The sequence below is a fragment of the Lissotriton vulgaris genome, chromosome 4_1, assembly GCF_964263255.1.
Source record: "Lissotriton vulgaris chromosome 4_1, aLisVul1.2, whole genome shotgun sequence".
Taxonomy (NCBI): Eukaryota; Metazoa; Chordata; class Amphibia; order Caudata; family Salamandridae; genus Lissotriton; species Lissotriton vulgaris.
Genome location: NC_141691.1, coordinates 1330129016 through 1330146777, shown reverse-complemented (window position 1 = coordinate 1330146777; position 17762 = coordinate 1330129016).

Below are 17762 nucleotides of genomic sequence, written 5' to 3'. Positions count from 1 at the left end.
TCAAAAAGGAAGACAAAGGCAGCAACATACTAACCTCCTGCAGAAAAATCTCCACCCATTTCAGCCATTCTTTTAAAGTTCGGAAGAAGCTGTGGATTATACAGTGTAATAATACATCACCAGTTAAAGCCCTGATATAGGAGGTGCCAACACGTTGGAACTCCACCTTTTACATGCTGCAACGTCTGTTTGAGCAGTACAAACAGATGAATGACTATGTCATTCAAAGAGAAGGAGTTGTAGTTGGGAAAGCTTTGACCATGATTTTGGACAAATGGGGCCTAGTCAAAAGCCTGACACAAAGGCTACTCCCTTTAGAGGTTTTCACCTGGGAAGTTAACAAGGATGGCAGTATCATGGGCCAATCTATCCCATTGCTGCATCTCTTACAAAACCAGGTAAAGAAGGTGTCTGAAAGGTTCTCCCCTGCAGGTGTGAACGAAAACACAAAAGCACATGCCTTGTTTGAGAGCTTAGTCCTGACCTTGGCTTCTCATATAAGGTTGCAACATGACATAATCAAGTCCAAAGACTTGATGAGGTGTCATACTACTTGACCTGTTGTATGAAATTAAATATGACTATGGAGCTATACTTACCAATAGCCCCTATACCAATTACCAATAATCAATCAGTTGGCAGTGAGGAAAGTTCAATGCGCAGAGGAGCCTCCCCACGACCTCCAACCTCGAGGACCGCAGAGAAGACTGTTGGTTTACATTCAAGACAGAGCATATATACCTTTCATCATACATATGAAATGACTATACTAGGAAAATACCAGCCGGCCCTCGGGATCTAAGGAAAGATCATATATGGCACACATAATTGGCTACGTTGTTAGACACAGAGCTATTGTGAGCGAAAGTCATTAGGAGTGACTCCCTTTCGTCTGGGTGCTAGGGAGGGCAAGAATGGCGCCTGCAGGAATGCGCTTATCATACGGAAGACCAGATGTGACCTTGGATCTCAAGACAGAAAGGAGAGCACCCCACATTCAGCTGTCCACTATAACTCATTATATTTGTGCAAAGACTAACACGTGATCGAGACATAGCAATGGGAATACAATATGGTGTTGGTTATGCGAGGGCCTAGCTTATGTACAAGAACAGTCAATACAGTTCGGTAAGAACTAAATAAATGCAAGTTACATCATTCTAATTCAAAGGTATATGCTTATTGATACACCATGCTAATACAATATAAATCAACAGTTGTCAGCTTAATATATTTTATACGTGTGCGCTGAGAAATCGAATTTCTATCCTTCAGGTTCGCCCTTTTAGCCTGATGTATTCAATAAGTACAGTGTTCATCAGTACTCAAAAATTCCCTCATCAATCTGCATTAAGTCAGTTATTTCTTGTTGAACTAATTGGGCCTTTTGTTTTCCAGGTGAAGGGGTTTTCATAGCAGGGGTAAGTCTAGAAACCAATCAGGCACAGCAAGCTGGCCCACACTGTATGCAGAGACAACAGGTAAACAGAACTGCTGCTATCCCAGCCAAAATCATTAGGATTTTCCATCCCCATTCGGAAAAGATATTCCAAAACCACCCGGACAGTGACCAAGTCCCAGTACCTGTATGGATCTCTGACGCTAAACAGTGTAACTTTTTAATAGCGAGATGAACGGAAGGGGCGGAGTCAAGGATATATACACAACAGGAGCTGCCGATCACGTGACATGCTCCTCCTCGATCAGCAAGAATAACGTCCAATACCATTCGATTTTAGAGCAAAACAAGCCTCGTGGCTTGAAGCTCCACCGTGATATTGGTCAATATACCTGCTGTTATATTGATCACTCTCTCTACTACTCTGGACAAGCGCCATACTTCCTTACTAGTTAGAATGGGTCCCCAAATAGGGAATACCCCTTTTACAATGTCCACAAAGTGTTGCTCAGGGGTATCGGTTTGATCAGTGTCGGTGGTATCTATCATTCTAGGTGATCTATGCAGGAGTGAACTCCGTTTCTCCAATCGGTGGTTTTTATGATACTCGGCTGGGGCTTTATATACAGGGGGGTACAAGAAGGCCAGATAGCAACGTCCAGACCATCTTCAAGGGACCCAAGTATATGCAGACTCCCCATATACAAAATATACATTGGGAGGGGTAAGCTACTAAAGGTCAACATTCCTGTAAGTATAATTACATATACTTCGTCCTACCGGAATATGACCAGTACCTTGAATACAAAAGGGTGAGGTATGGTTCAGTATAGGTATTGGAAGTGCTTCATCATTAGTGACATTTCGTTCCCTAAACTGCCAAAAATATTGAGTATGGTTGAATTGCTCAAAATCCATCAGCTCATTCTTCAGCCATGAATTTGCCTTTTCTGTATAGACATTCATACCGGCTTCTGGATCTAAGGACCCCTGGCCCCCATTCTCCTTCGGGTCAAAACCCTGATGCACTTCTATGTATGCCAATATCATAGTATAATCCTTTTCAGAATATTGTTTTGGATCTGCTACATAATGCATATACATGACCGAAAATAGCTTAAACCAGGACTCACAACTTCCCAAATAGGATAGAGGTAACTAAATGAACTGATCCTGATGATGCATAACTGAGGGTAAAAGCCTGCAAACCCAGCAGTTAATAGTATTGGTTGCATTGTGCGTTTGATGTAGCATTTCAATGAAAACATTCTTACTATAGGTCTGACGGTGTCTCTCTTTATGTGGGGCCATCGTATAAAACAGAGGCAATGGCGGTGAAGTGGTAGTCCCTATAAACTTATGTGCAGGATATTGAAATTCTAAAGATATGAATAAACTCATTAAAATGATCAACAGAACGGTTATGCAGATTACAAAACATATTTTCACTTGTGACGTCCAACTAGAAAAGACAGGTGTATAACCAGGCAAACGAGAAGGTACAAAAGGGCGCTCCTCTTCGGGAACGAAACGAGCAAAGGGATACATACTAGCTAAAAGTCCAATACTAATCTCGGGCTATGCAGTCCGGCCTTCCAGAGGGTTCTTCTTCCCTGTGTCCGTCTAGAGCCTCACAGGCAGGTTCCTATCATTCATCAAAAAGGGATCTTAGAACAATCCGAGCGTTGGGGTTATTTTACCAATATAGCGCTTGATGAATTGACAACCTGGGCCCAAATGATGCAACATTGTCTTTCTTTCTGAACAAAGCAATGTCAAGAGTTCCAAGCTCTCATCGGGTTCAGTCCAGTGTCTCGCTCAATACCTCAGATAGCTTATAGTCAAACCTACAATTCAAGTTCTTTCTTATCTACTAACTCCTTCACCTGAGGTATTGTGTGGTTTTCTGGGCCTCAGGTTCTACCGCAAACGACCACCCTCCTCTTGATCAGAAAACAAAACAGGCAATAGAGCATTCCTTACAGCAGGGGTAGGACGGGCTTCTGATTCAGCACTTGATTCTCTCGGTGCTGTTATCAAATATTTCGAGATTTCCACAACTCCCTCCTCTTGCCCTTCTCCAACTTGGAGGGCGTCAGAGAAAGGAACAAAACGTATTGCCCGCTCTCTTTCCTGGGTCAGGATGACTCCACCTTTCTGCTGGTCGCACGGAAGCGGGAGAAGCAACCTCTTAATATGTGACACTTGTATCCAGTGTCGCTTCCCCTCCACCTTCACTGCGGTTCGAGTTGCCAAGAGGACTTGGTCCAGCGAGGCTCCAAACTGGACTTCCGTTGGTAGTTCCGGATCAGAATCCAGTCACCAGATTCCAAGCGATGTCCAGGACCCTCTGGAGGCGGCTGCAATACTTCTGACACCTGCTGATGAATGAAACGCCAATCTTTAATCAAAGTATACAAGTAGTCTGTCAGCATAGGATACTCGACATCTCAGAAGGATATGGGTCTAGAGACACCCCATACATTAGCTGGATGTCCAAATATCACTTCATAAGGAGAGAGACCAGCTCAAGAGTGTGGTGTAACTCGTATGGACATTAAGGCTAGGGGAAGTGCATCAGGCCATTTTAACCGGGTTTCCTCCTGTATTTTGGCCATTTTCATTTTTAAAATTCCATTATATTTTTCAACTAATACTGCTGACTGAGGATTTCGAGCTGCATGAAATTTCTGAATGATATGTAATCCATTAAAGACATGCTTCACTAATTCTGCATTAAAGTGTTTTCCGTTATCTGACCAAATGACTGGAGGGATCCCGAATCTTGGAAAATATTCCTTAATTAGGGCTTTGGCTGTGGCCAGGGCATTGTTCTCTTTGGTGGGGTAAGCCTCCACCCATTTGCTAAATGCACACACCACTACCAAAACATACTTTAGGTTGTTGACTCGCTCTAACTGAATATAATCCATTTGGAGCACCTCAAATGGTAAGGAGGGTGGTGCAAAGCTCCAAGCAAGTACAGGTTCCCTCCCTCTGGATTCTGCTGTAAACAAACCATGCAATATTTGACCAAATGGGCTGCTGTTTTTGCAATATTAGGATTGTTCCATACAGAGTCTAGCAAAGTACAAATTCCTTTAGCTCCAATGTGAGCCGTCCCTTGGGCCATAGTTACTACGGCGTAAACTAATGCATTTTGTAATAGCCATCTTTGTTTATCTGTCAGATCCACCCAACAATTATTCTCATCCACTCTCCCTATTTCCTTTTCCAACTGATCTAATTCCGTGGGGGTTGCCTCCTTCTGTATGGCTTGGACACTCTCCATTGTATTATCGAACATCCCTGCTTCCGTCACCCATCTAGCTGACGTTGCCACAAACATGGAAGACATTCTGGATTTGGCAGTTTCCTTCGCTATCTGATCTGCAAACGCATTTCCTTCACCCACTTCATCCACGACTACTTTGTGTGCACTACACTTAATGACGGCAACCCTTTTGGGCAAGGTGAGGGCTGTCAATAATCGTAAAATCAAATCCCCATGTTGTATTCTCTGGCCGTGGGATGTAAGGAACCCTCTTTCTGCCCATAGACGGCCAAAACTATGTGCAACGCCAAGGCCGTACTGACTATCTGTATAAATATTTACTTCCAATCCTTCACAGGCGCGAAGCTGCTTGTGCTGATAAATAGGGCACTCGTGCTGTCTCAACTACACTACGGAGGGTGGTAATTGCATACGCAGCTGTTGTCGTACCATCTGGTAACTTGAAACACGAGCCATTCACATACAATTCTCCTTCAGGGTCAGATAGAGGAGAATCTGTGAGGTCTGTCCGTCCCTTCATTTCCTCTTCTGTCCGAAATATATAATCATGCACATCATTGCTTGGTGCACTCGAAGGGAGGGGTAGTAACGTGGCTGGGTTCAAGGTACCACATAGTTTATTTGTAATGTGTGGGGCAAACAAGGTCAATTCATATCCAGTTAATCGCGCACTTGTTAGGTGCTGTGTTTTAGTTTTGTTTAGCCATGTGTCCACAGCATGTGGTACCATGACTGTGAGGTCAGTATTCAATACGAGCCTTTCCGACTGCCGGATAGCGACCGCTACAGCAGCCATTGCTCGCAGACAGCTGGGGAGGGCTCTGGCGACAATATCCAATACCGCCGACATGTACACACAAGGCCTATGCTTACCACCAAATCCTTGTGTCAACACAGAAAGCGAACAACAGTCTACCTCATGCACGTAGAGTATAAAAGGTTTTCGGTAGTCAGGTGTACCCAAGACGGGAGCAGAGCGGAGCGCAGATTTTAAAGAATCCAAAAAAGTCTGACATTCGTCCGTCCAAGGTAAAGGTTCATGCACTTCCTTAGTAATTAGATACAAAAGAGGTTTAGTAAGCAAAGAACAGTTAGGAATCCACTGACGACAATAAGAGGTTATGCCAAGAAATCCACAAACTTCTCTCTGAGTACAAGGCACGGACATATATAAATACCAGCCAGTCGTTCAGGTGTTAGTCTCCTCCCCTCTTTCGACAGTAGATGACCAAGGTAGGTCACCTTCTGTTGACAATATTGAAATTTAGAGAGTGATGCCTTATTACCATTATTAGCCAAGTGAGATAATAATTTAACAGTGGCCTGTTATGGCAGGGTTTTTGGCTTTATTTAGCAGTGATAATAGATCATTATTCTTGCTCGCATCTAGTATAGGCCTTCTTAGCCTGTGTTGGCCCTTTTAAGCCCTTTTTCCAGACCTAGAAGAGGATAGCTGCTTAATATGCCTTTATTCTTGACTTTAACCTGTCTATTGCCTATTGGCTTTGACATATTAGACATATTGGTATGGTTTATGTAGGTATACAGAGCTAAGGAGCATTTCACCCCTTTCAGGCCTAAAGCTAGAGAGACTCCATCTTGATGGAAGCAGAGAGGCTTTTTAGGGCAAAAGCAATGTTTATAGTTAAGGCTGTTGTGCTCGAGGGAAGATCCAGTTAGGACTGCTTCTTATCCGAGAAATGTGTTTTTCTCTTGGGCCCAGACGTAACAAGCAGATGGCCACTGCGGTTGCGTGAAAGCCTGGGAGCTGGCACAGGAATTCGGTAGGAGACAGCCCTCCGGTGGAAATTTCCATGAGGGGAGAGGAATCCATAATAGCGAGCTACAGGAGAGGAGGAGTGGTCAGTTCAGTTTTGGAAGTCTGCAGCGTGGTGTGCAGTTCAGCGTGGTGCTCAAAACAACTTGGAGCACAGGACTGCTGGGAGCCCAGAACAACTTGGAGCTCTGAATAGCTTGCAGAGAGAGAGAGGATGTCTGCTAGGAGCTGCAGAATAGAGTGCAGTTCTTGAATGGAGAAAGAAGGCAGACGATTGCTGAAGATGAGGAGAGAGAAAAGCAGTGCAGAGAGCATCAAAGAAGGCTGTCAGCTGGAGCAACTGAACCAGAGGCGTGGTGATGTGGTGAAGGAGGGAGAGACAGAGAGAGCCCTAATCCCACCAGAGGCAGAGAGAGAGCCCTAATCCCACCAGAGGCAGAGAGAGAAATCTTCCTTCTAATAGGTGAGGTAGTCTGAATTAGTTACATTTACACTCTACACTTAATCTTTTCCCTTTTTAGCGGAGTGTTCCTGTTATGTGTAATCCTTCTCTTTCAAGCGGTGTGTTCTACCTATAGTTTTTGTCAGATCTGTGTTGTATTAATAATAAATGACCCCAATAATTAATGAATTAGTGTGCAGGAGTTATTTTATGATAAAGTTATCCTGGCTTCAAGCCAGTTGCTGTTGAGCCACTGATGGATAAGAGGGGGGTAGGAGCGCTTAAATCAGAGAACAACTCTAGCACATAGTGTGTATATCTTTGTCCTCATACAGTAAGAATAATCTTTCCTGGTAAGTATTGCTGTTTGAACAGATGCTACCCCTGATCAGGTAAGTAATAGTGAGGGAGAGAGGAGACTTGCAACCAAGGGACTAAGTTAGTACACCATCCTATAATAAAATATCCCCCCCAGTTTATAACTAACTGGTGTGTAATCCCTATTCTTGTTCACTGAAGGTAAACATAGCTCCTAGGTAGTTGCTGCATGAATGGATGAGTAATCCCAATCAGGTGAGTAGTGATCACATAAATAGGGAGTGAGTGGACCTTTGATGCCAAGAACAGGTAATACATTGTAATCTGAAACCATATCCAAAGTCATCATTGTAGTTTCATCCCGAGTAGACAGCTGAGATAATATCCCAATATATATATATATATATGTATAGGTGTTCATAGGAATGTGGTCGTCGTTGATATGCGGCGTTAATGAGAGCGATAGGAGGGATACTATCGTTTAAAGCCACCGGATTGTGGCATAAGATTAATGAGAGCGGTGAGAGGGAGATCACCGTGGAAGTTTCGCAGGATCGCGAACGATTTGGAAAAGGAGAGCACTGGGGCTGCAGACCCACGTGTGTAGCAGATCTGCCCTAGGGTAGAACGGTCTGGGTCAGGGTGGCCGCGAGACCAACTGATGTGAATAAGTGTAGTGTAGGGTATGGATATCCCTAGTAATCAGTGAGTATTCTTAGTATCCCTATAGATTTAGTGGTGTTCTTAATAATATGAGCTTGTATATTGCGAGTTCCCTATCCTCAGGTAGGTACCAGGTGCCTGGATATAGAGGAGTCCTGAGGACGGAAGGTGAGTACGTTTTGGCTGGGTCACAGGGGCCCCTGGGGGCTGATCCCATCTAAACAGAAAATCCAGCCATTACATTTTGGCGTAGTCGGACAGTTTACGAACTCTGTGTGCCTGGCCATGTGCTTAGAGAGTTGCCTATGTGTTCTGAGGGAATGCCCTGAACGCTAGTTCCATCTGGCTTAATGTTGCAGTTTATGTAGCCTGTTAGACCTATTGGCTTGAACAGTTGCAGCGTGAGGAGATTGTATTTCATCATGGCATTTGGTTTATTCAGGGTGGAAGGAATGGTTTTCATCTTGGTGTTTAAACTGTCAGAGTTGAAGGATGACATTACATGAGGAAGCCAGTTACATCTATGTGATGGTCCAATTGTATAAATGTGTGTAAAAAATGCTTTTAAATTGCCCTTTCAATTGCTTGCTGCATCTGCTTATGCTGTGCAATGTGAAATGTGTTCATTGTTCTATGATCTGTGGAGTTCTGTGAATATAGCTCCTTGTAAATATGACTTGTGAATAGCGCCATATTTTTGTGACTTGTGAGGTGCATGTTCTCATGTTGATCTGTTGTGTTCCTTGTGCATTGCGCCTTGGATACATTGTTTGTGAAAAGATTGTCTTGTAAATATGACTTGTGAATAGCGCCATATTATTGTGACTTGTGAGGTGCATGTTCTCATGTTGATCTGTTGTGTTCCTTGTGCATTGCGCCTTGGAAATGTTGTTTGTGAAAGGCTTGTTTTGTAAATATGGCTTGTGAATAGCGCCATGTGGTCATGGCTTGGACAGGGCATGTTCTCATTACGTTTGGCAGGAGAGAGCTGGATCTTTCTCGGGTGCTTGGGGATAACGTTTTTGAAAATATGTACGTGTCATTTGTAAACGTGAAGAAATGTGCTAATGATTTTCCCATGTAAAAATGGACGTTGGGAAATGTTTCTATTTGAGCTGCCAAAGGGTTAATATCTTGAGTTGAGATGGCAGCCTTTATTTTTTACATGCTGTCAACATGCATGGTTATCTGACCTGACTATAAAAGTCAGTGAATTATTTTAAGGATTTTTGATGGTTTGATTTTGACTTTTTTTTTTTTTTTTTGGTTCCTTGGTCAGCCTATGTGCTTTGTCAGTTTCTTGATGGAAAGGTAACATCTTGTGTTTTGAGAAGGGTTCTGTTCATTTCACATTCCTTTTGAAATGCGTCTACGTATTTGTGTGGGTTCACCTTGGAACTTAAGTGCTTATAAATCAACCAGTGAATTACGGAGAAAGCTGTTCTTTTAAAATGAGAGAAATGTTAAAAAGATAGCCCGTTAGAGTGCACGCTACGAGCTGTTTTCATTAATTATTTCTGTGAGGGGTTTCCATCTAGACAGGAATGTGTTAGTTTAAAAATAATAAATCTTGCCCGACTGTGCATGGTAACATGTGCTTTTAATTAGTGACTGGCAACTATTTGCCTTTGAAATGAAAATGTTAAAATGTAAATGTATGTTTTTATAAATGTGAACTTAAATACAATGTTGAAATGTATTTGCATTTTTATGCTGTTTTACAAATTATTTCTCTTTGACAAATGGACCCTAAATAAGTGAAATGTCTTGCCTTTAGTTGAGTTAGTTGGACAAACGTCTTTTTAAAAAAAAATTGGACCTTTTTTAATTGGCAATGCACTGTAACTGAATTGTTTTTGTTAAACTCGAGCTTCTGTTAGTTACAAAATAAGGCAGGAGAAATTTGTTTTTTGACCTTGGCAGACCAGCTGGTCTGCGCAGACGAGTTTCATTCTGCAAGTTTCGATCACGTCCCAGTGTGTTATGATGGGCTACAATCCAATTTTCTTCCGCGCACGGCTTGTTTATTTAAGGGCGGGGTGGCCTGGCTCTTCAGACTCTGACCAGGGAAAATGGGAGGCTTGCAGTGCCCTGCTGATGCTGTCACCATTTGGCAGTATTTCAATTTTTTTTTTTCACACTGTAGCATGGTTCTTGCCCAGAAGGGTGAGACTGGCTTAGTTAGGTTTAGGGTATGTTAGGCCCCACTCAATGTTGCTAAAAGTTAAATTTTGAATGTTTTAATTAATTAGGATATTTTCTTTTCGATAATGAAAGGCACCCGGGGTGCTTTTTTAAATGGAAAATTTTATTTTACAAGAATAATGATACTTCTTCTCTTGTTTCTAGGATGGCTGCAGTTGGGGTGTGTGCGTGCGTCTGCCCACTCCCTTTATTGTTTTAGCTTTTTATTTTCATGTTATTATTTTAGTTTATTGTTTTGGATGATGGAACCAGACCAGACCAGACCAGACCGGGTGATGGATGGCCGCATTGGAGGAAGTGCCCAGGATGCAGGGTGGTGGCCTACACTGAAGAATTTGGACATTAAATAATCCCTTGGACAATCAGGCCCCACTTTTAAAGCAAAAAGAAACGTGTCACCTATTATGACTAAGTTATTTAATTCCCTGGCCTGCAATTTTGACATTGTTACAAGCAGGCCCCACTTTTAAAAGAATATGTCACCTATTATAGTTTTTCCAAATGAAGGACTTTTTTCAATGATGGTGCGCACATGTGTTCCACCGTGTGATTTAAAATGTTTTTTGTTACTGTTCTTACATTTTCACCTTGATTGATTAATGGGTGGTTACCTTAAAATTTTGATTATTCTGGGTACAGTGTCTTTTAGTATGATTATGTATTAATGTTTGCCCAGACCTTGCAACTGTATTTCTCAGATTTCACTTTAAATTGACAAATGTCAGCAGGTAGGCCTCATTTAGGCCTATTGTTATTTTCATCTCACATATTAGCACCTACACCAATAGTTTCATGAGTCATCATTAGCTTAAGTTGCCTATAGTACGTAAGGCTCATTTAGGCCCTTTCTTGTTCTCTCATTAGAAGTTGAAACACATTTAGTTTTTAAGTTCACAACTGTAGGTAGGCCTCATTTAGCATTAAGTTGTCCGAAGTAGGCCCATTTAGGCCCCTTGCTATTTTCATTCAACACATAAGTCCCTACATCATTAGATTTCACCAATTATAATTAGAAGTTGAGGAACATTTAGTTTGAGGATGCTTTGGTTAGTTTCTGTTGTTATCAGATCCAATCTCAGATATGTTTCAGCATTCAAGTCAAGGGTGCTTTGATTTGTTTTTAGGTTTCTATTCCCTACAATTGAGTTTCAGGTGGAATTTTCTTGAGTTGTCATTGTTTTTAGGGAGTTTTTTAGGTTTTGATTTGTTGATAGATTGTGTTGATGTTTGTTTATCTAGATGTTATTGTTTGTCAGATGTTCGCAAGATAAGGATCTAAGGGTGGTTGGCAGAGTTTTTTGGGCTTTATTTAGCAGTGATATAGATCTTAATCTTGCTCACATCTAGGATAGGTATTTTTAGCCTATGTTGGATAGATTATGTTGATGTTTGTTTAGATGGTTGTTGTTGTTTATAAGATGCTCGCAAGATAAGGATCTAGGGTGCAATGTTATGGCAGGGTTTTTGGCTTTATTTAGCAGTGATAATAGATCATTATTCTTGCTCGCATCTAGTATAGGCCTTCTTAGCCTGTGTTGGCCCTTTTAAGCCCTTTTTGCAGACCTAGAAGAGGATAGCTGCTTAATATGCCTTTATTCTTGACTTTAACCTGTCTATTGCCTATTGGCTTTGACATATTAGACATATTGGTATGGTTTATGTAGGTATACAGAGCTAAGGAGCATTTCACCCCTTTCAGGCCTAAAGCTAGAGAGACTCCATCTTGATGGAAGCAGAGAGGCTTTTTAGGGCAAAAGCAATGTTTATAGTTAAGGCTGTTGTGCTCGAGGGAAGATCCAGTTAGGACTGCTTCTTATCCGAGAAATGTGTTTTTCTCTTGGGCCCAGACGTAACAAGCAGATGGCCACTGCGGTTGCGTGAAAGCCTGGGAGCTGGCACAGGAATTCGGTAGGAGACAGCCCTCCGGTGGAAATTTCCATGAGGGGAGAGGAATCCATAATAGCGAGCTACAGGAGAGGAGGAGTGGTCAGTTCAGTTTTGGAAGTCTGCAGCGTGGTGTGCAGTTCAGCGTGGTGCTCAAAACAACTTGGAGCACAGGACTGCTGGGAGCCCAGAACAACTTGGAGCTCTGAATAGCTTGCAGAGAGAGAGAGGATGTCTGCTAGGAGCTGCAGAATAGAGTGCAGTTCTTGAATGGAGAAAGAAGGCAGACGATTGCTGAAGATGAGGAGAGAGAAAAGCAGTGCAGAGAGCATCAAAGAAGGCTGTCAGCTGGAGCAACTGAACCAGAGGCGTGGTGATGTGGTGAAGGAGGGAGAGACAGAGAGAGCCCTAATCCCACCAGAGGCAGAGAGAGAGCCCTAATCCCACCAGAGGCAGAGAGAGAAATCTTCCTTCTAATAGGTGAGGTAGTCTGAATTAGTTACATTTACACTCTACACTTAATCTTTTCCCTTTTTAGCGGAGTGTTCCTGTTATGTGTAATCCTTCTCTTTCAAGCGGTGTGTTCTACCTATAGTTTTTGTCAGATCTGTGTTGTATTAATAATAAATGACCCCATTAATTAATGAATTAGTGTGCAGGAGTTATTTTATGATAAAGTTATCCTGGCTTCAAGCCAGTTGCTGTTGAGCCACTGATGGATAAGAGGGGGGTAGGAGCGCTTAAATCAGAGAACAACTCTAGCACATAGTGTGTATATCTTTGTCCTCATACAGTAAGAATAATCTTTCCTGGTAAGTATTGCTGTTTGAACAGATGCTACCCCTGATCAGGTAAGTAATAGTGAGGGAGAGAGGAGACTTGCAACCAAGGGACTAAGTTAGTACACCATCCTATAATAAAATATCCCCCCCAGTTTATAACTAACTGGTGTGTAATCCCTATTCTTGTTCACTGAAGGTAAACATAGCTCCTAGGTAGTTGCTGCATGAATGGATGAGTAATCCCAATCAGGTGAGTAGTGATCACATAAATAGGGAGTGAGTGGACCTTTGATGCCAAGAACAGGTAATACATTGTAATCTGAAACCATATCCAAAGTCATCATTGTAGTTTCATCCCGAGTAGACAGCTGAGATAATATCCCAATATATATATATATATATGTATAGGTGTTCATAGGAATGTGGTCGTCGTTGATATGCGGCGTTAATGAGAGCGATAGGAGGGATACTATCGTTTAAAGCCACCGGATTGTGGCATAAGATTAATGAGAGCGGTGAGAGGGAGATCACCGTGGAAGTTTCGCAGGATCGCGAACGATTTGGAAAAGGAGAGCACTGGGGCTGCAGACCCACGTGTGTAGCAGATCTGCCCTAGGGTAGAACGGTCTGGGTCAGGGTGGCCGCGAGACCAACTGATGTGAATAAGTGTAGTGTAGGGTATGGATATCCCTAGTAATCAGTGAGTATTCTTAGTATCCCTATAGATTTAGTGGTGTTCTTAATAATATGAGCTTGTATATTGCGAGTTCCCTATCCTCAGGTAGGTACCAGGTGCCTGGATATAGAGGAGTCCTGAGGACGGAAGGTGAGTACGTTTTGGCTGGGTCACAGGGGCCCCTGGGGGCTGATCCCATCTAAACAGAAAATCCAGCCATTACATGGCCTCTTTGCAACCTTCCTTCGTATCGGAGGCCACCAACAAATGATCGACATATTGAAGAAGTACATTCCCAGCCAGGTGAGTTAATTCATCTAAAATAGCTTTAAGAGCACGACAAAATTTGAAGCTGCGTCCAGATAGCGAGAAGCCGAAAATATGTCGGCTCTCGGGTGTATTGGAATGCTGAAGAAAGCATTCTTCAGGTCTATAGATGAGAGGATCATTTTCAGTAAAACAATGTCTCGTACTTTTCCTCAATGACTCAATCGTCAAGTACACTCCATCTGGGGTACAATGCATTTTAGCATTTAACCTTTTAATAAATCCAGACCCAACAAGTTTTCCCCACAGTTTGATGTTAACAAAAATGGCGCATCTACGGTTACAGGGCCTACGGTTATTGGGATAGGTGCACAGATGGGGCTTACTACAGGGATTCCGGAAAATCCAACGGAAACGTTATTATGGCCAGACAGAGTAGCCCCCGGGACCAGTGAATGAGCAATGGAACTATTCATCGCACCCGTATCCACCAGAAAGCTTTCAGAAGTTCCCATCAACCGCCCCTTCACATAAGGTCCTTGCTGATCAACGGGTACTGATACTTGGCCCCTTCTCTATCCTTGGCTGTCCTATGCATATCCATACCCTCTGTCATCTTCAACCATACATTTTCATTATAATACTGCCTGTTCTGTGGATGGTCAAAATAGTTCTTACCCATCCCGCCTGGGGCAGCGTCCTAACATTACATGCTATTTCGATCTGTACCTCCTCAACCTCGTCCTCTACCCCTCTTTGTTCTGTTTCTCGCCAATAACAGAGGACACTGAGCTAGCGAATGCCCTTCCTGTTTACAATAAGAACACTGATTTATTCCTAGGACAACAGAAGGGCCTCATCCTCTACTCGGACCCATCCCTCTCTGGAACGATCCTCTACCGCCCCTCCCAACTCCACGTCCATGAATAACTTGCTGTAACAATACTCGCGTCTTGAGGTCTTTAGCCTTTTTCTCTGACTTATCCTTACTCTCATTTTCCCTATGCTCATAATATTGGGCCATACGTAATATAACTGAAGGGGTGGAGGGAGTCCATGTACTCTCAGCTGCTTGTAAGCGGGACGAGATCTCTGGAAACAAATTTGTGACAAAGCGATTTACAAATAATCGCACTCCTCCTTCTACAGACAAATCCTGTCCACTGAAGTCAATGAATACACCCTCAAACCTGGTGAAAAAGTCTGAACCACTCTCATCTTTCTTCTGTTTGGATGCCGTTAATTTATCCCAGTCTACTTTCTGGGGCGGGAATAATGAATGCATGTAGGTTAATATGCGTCCCGGAAGAGCCAGTACTTCTGCCCTGGGCTCATCTCCAGGTTTTCATTCCTTATCCCAATCTTTGATTTGGTCCCAAGTTCCCCCCAACTCGGCGGCATGATCAGTGTCATGCACTTGATGCCACTCATTGACGGGGACTAGTAAACCGAAAAACAACTCAATATCTGCCAAAGTCATTACGACTGATGCTGCAGCTTCGGTGAGTTCTTTATAATATGCGGTAGGGTTCTTTCGAGGGTCAGGAAGATGTGTTTTTAAAGAAAGAACCTCACTCCGTTTCCATGGGCTATATACCCATTGCTCCTGAAACCGGGATTCCACCAGAGCCCTGGTCACCTAGGTATTACCGTCCCTTACCTCGGGAATTTCGGGGTGATAAATAGGGTGTACTTCTCTCATGGGATGTTGTGAATCAAACAATGGAGATTTCAAATGCAATCGGTCTCGATATTTTATCAAAGTGGTCACCTTCTTATAGACATCCTTCATTCCCATTTCATATCTATGCGCACTATCTAAGATATCAAATAAAACCTGGGGTGCGCGCCCTTCGGGGAAACTACATTCCCATAGAGAGATTAGACAAGTTGCCATATGTTCCAACGCTAGCTGCTGCATGATGGGTTTATAATCTCTAAGAGTACTCCATACATCCGGGATGGTGTAGATAGGATTCAACATCCATTTAGATGCCTGGTCCATAACTCACTCTCTTTCTTCCTGTCCTACAGATGATCTGGTAATCAACCTCCAGGGTTCCATGTTTCCTGCTCCTGACATAGGGGTGGCCCCTTGGGGCGTATTAGTCGCTCTCAAGGACTGTGGAGTCCTAATACTAGATTGAGGAGGCATTAATATCGGGGACAATCTGGGCACCATAGTAGTGGTGGGCAACAAAGTACGTAATTCCGCCACTGGGGAAGGTAATCTAAAAGTAGCTGCCACTGGAGCTGGGGCAGCCGCTGCAGCAAGGGCATCGGGGGCTGCAGGAGCAGCCGGAGGTGTCACAGGGACTGCACGGTACACCCGTTGTGGGGCATGAGGAGGAGGAGGGCATATATTTAAAAGCTCTTCTATTTCATCTTCAGGTTCTCTACGGGTAGTATAACTCTTTTCTACCTCCAATCTAAACTGTCGGTTTGATGCCTCAATACCTTTCGATCATAAGCGACAGCCTTCTGTGTAATGGTCTGCCCTTGTTTAATCTTACCCAGTTTCTCCTCACGTATGCGCCTTCACTTTGCTTCTCTCTGCCATAGTCCTAAAGAATCGAACATGGCTTGCCTACTTCTCTTTACGAACAAAGGATCCTGCAAAAAATGTATTTTCTTTTCATTAAAAGACCCGGTAAGGGGCCACTGTAATTCCACATTCTCTTTGGTATATCAATGCCATAAAGTATTGAATAAAATAGGAGAAATACCATGTTTAACATACATATCATGACTCGGAATGCGCTCCGGCGGGGCTGGTTGACTTTCACTCAACCGCTCTTCTTTCCGCCGACATCCACATCCAAAGCATAACTTACTAAAACACGGCATTGTTATTTCATATCACGAATCAACAATACTTACAAAACAATCAGACTGACATGGCCATGCCTCACACATTCAGACTTTAACCACATAATTCTTTGATGTTCAACATTCATTCATTCATCAAATCAAATAGACATGTCTTTTCCAAATAAACGGAGCCCGTCGAATCTCGTTGTGGAGAAATGATCAAAATAAATTCCAAGCCCAAATATACTTCAAACAGGCAGTTCAGAAACTGTCAGACATGTTTTTAGCCACAGACCGGCCTACGGACCATCCCTCGACCTTCCTGGTTCACCCTCAAAGCTATTCCAACTAAGCCCGCTGCTTTAGCGTCGCTTCTGATATGCTAAGGAGGCTACCCTGATACGGTCTCAGGGCTTTCCGAGAACAGTCCGGCCAGGTGTACACCACAAGTGGTACACCTAGGCATCCAAACAAGGTTCTACAATTCACCAAATAGCTTGTGGAGCGTCCGCCCGTGCAGCCACTCTGCCGCCCCGTCAGAACTCCAAGTTCTCCGTGGTCCACGTGACCACTAATTCCAAATACAATTAACTGTTTCCAAAAGTTCCCTAATCGGTACCATCCTAGATCAACAAACAAATCCACTCACCTGGTGCACACAGGTTTGATTGCAAATTTCCACGCTACCAACTCCTGTGACCCATACACGGTCACCTTTCCCGGGTTACACCCGTAGGATTCCGGTGAGAGGTCAAATAGCAGCTGGGGACTCTCTGGTCTCAGGAGCAGAGCAACCCACGAACTCCTGTCGGTCCAACCCCGCGAGCAAGATTTCCCCCTCAATGTCCTCTTCAAATCCGTTTACGGGAGGACGACCCCTGCAAGGAGTCCCGGCAGAGTCACCAACTGTTGTATGAAATTAAATATGACTATGGAGCTATACTTACCAATAGCCCCTATACCAATTATCAATAATCAATCAGTTGGCAGTGAGGAAAGTTCAATAGTTTATAAGTCAAAAAGGGCTCTGCGTAGAGGAGCCTCCGCATGACCTCCTACCTCGAGGACCGCAGAGAAGACAGTTGGCTTATATTCAAGACAGAGCATATATACCTTTCATCATACATATGAAATTACTATACTAGGAAAAGTACCAGCCGGCCCTCGGGATCAAAGGAAAGACCATATATGGCACACATAATTGGCTACGTTGTTAGACACAGAGATATTGTGAGCGAAAGTC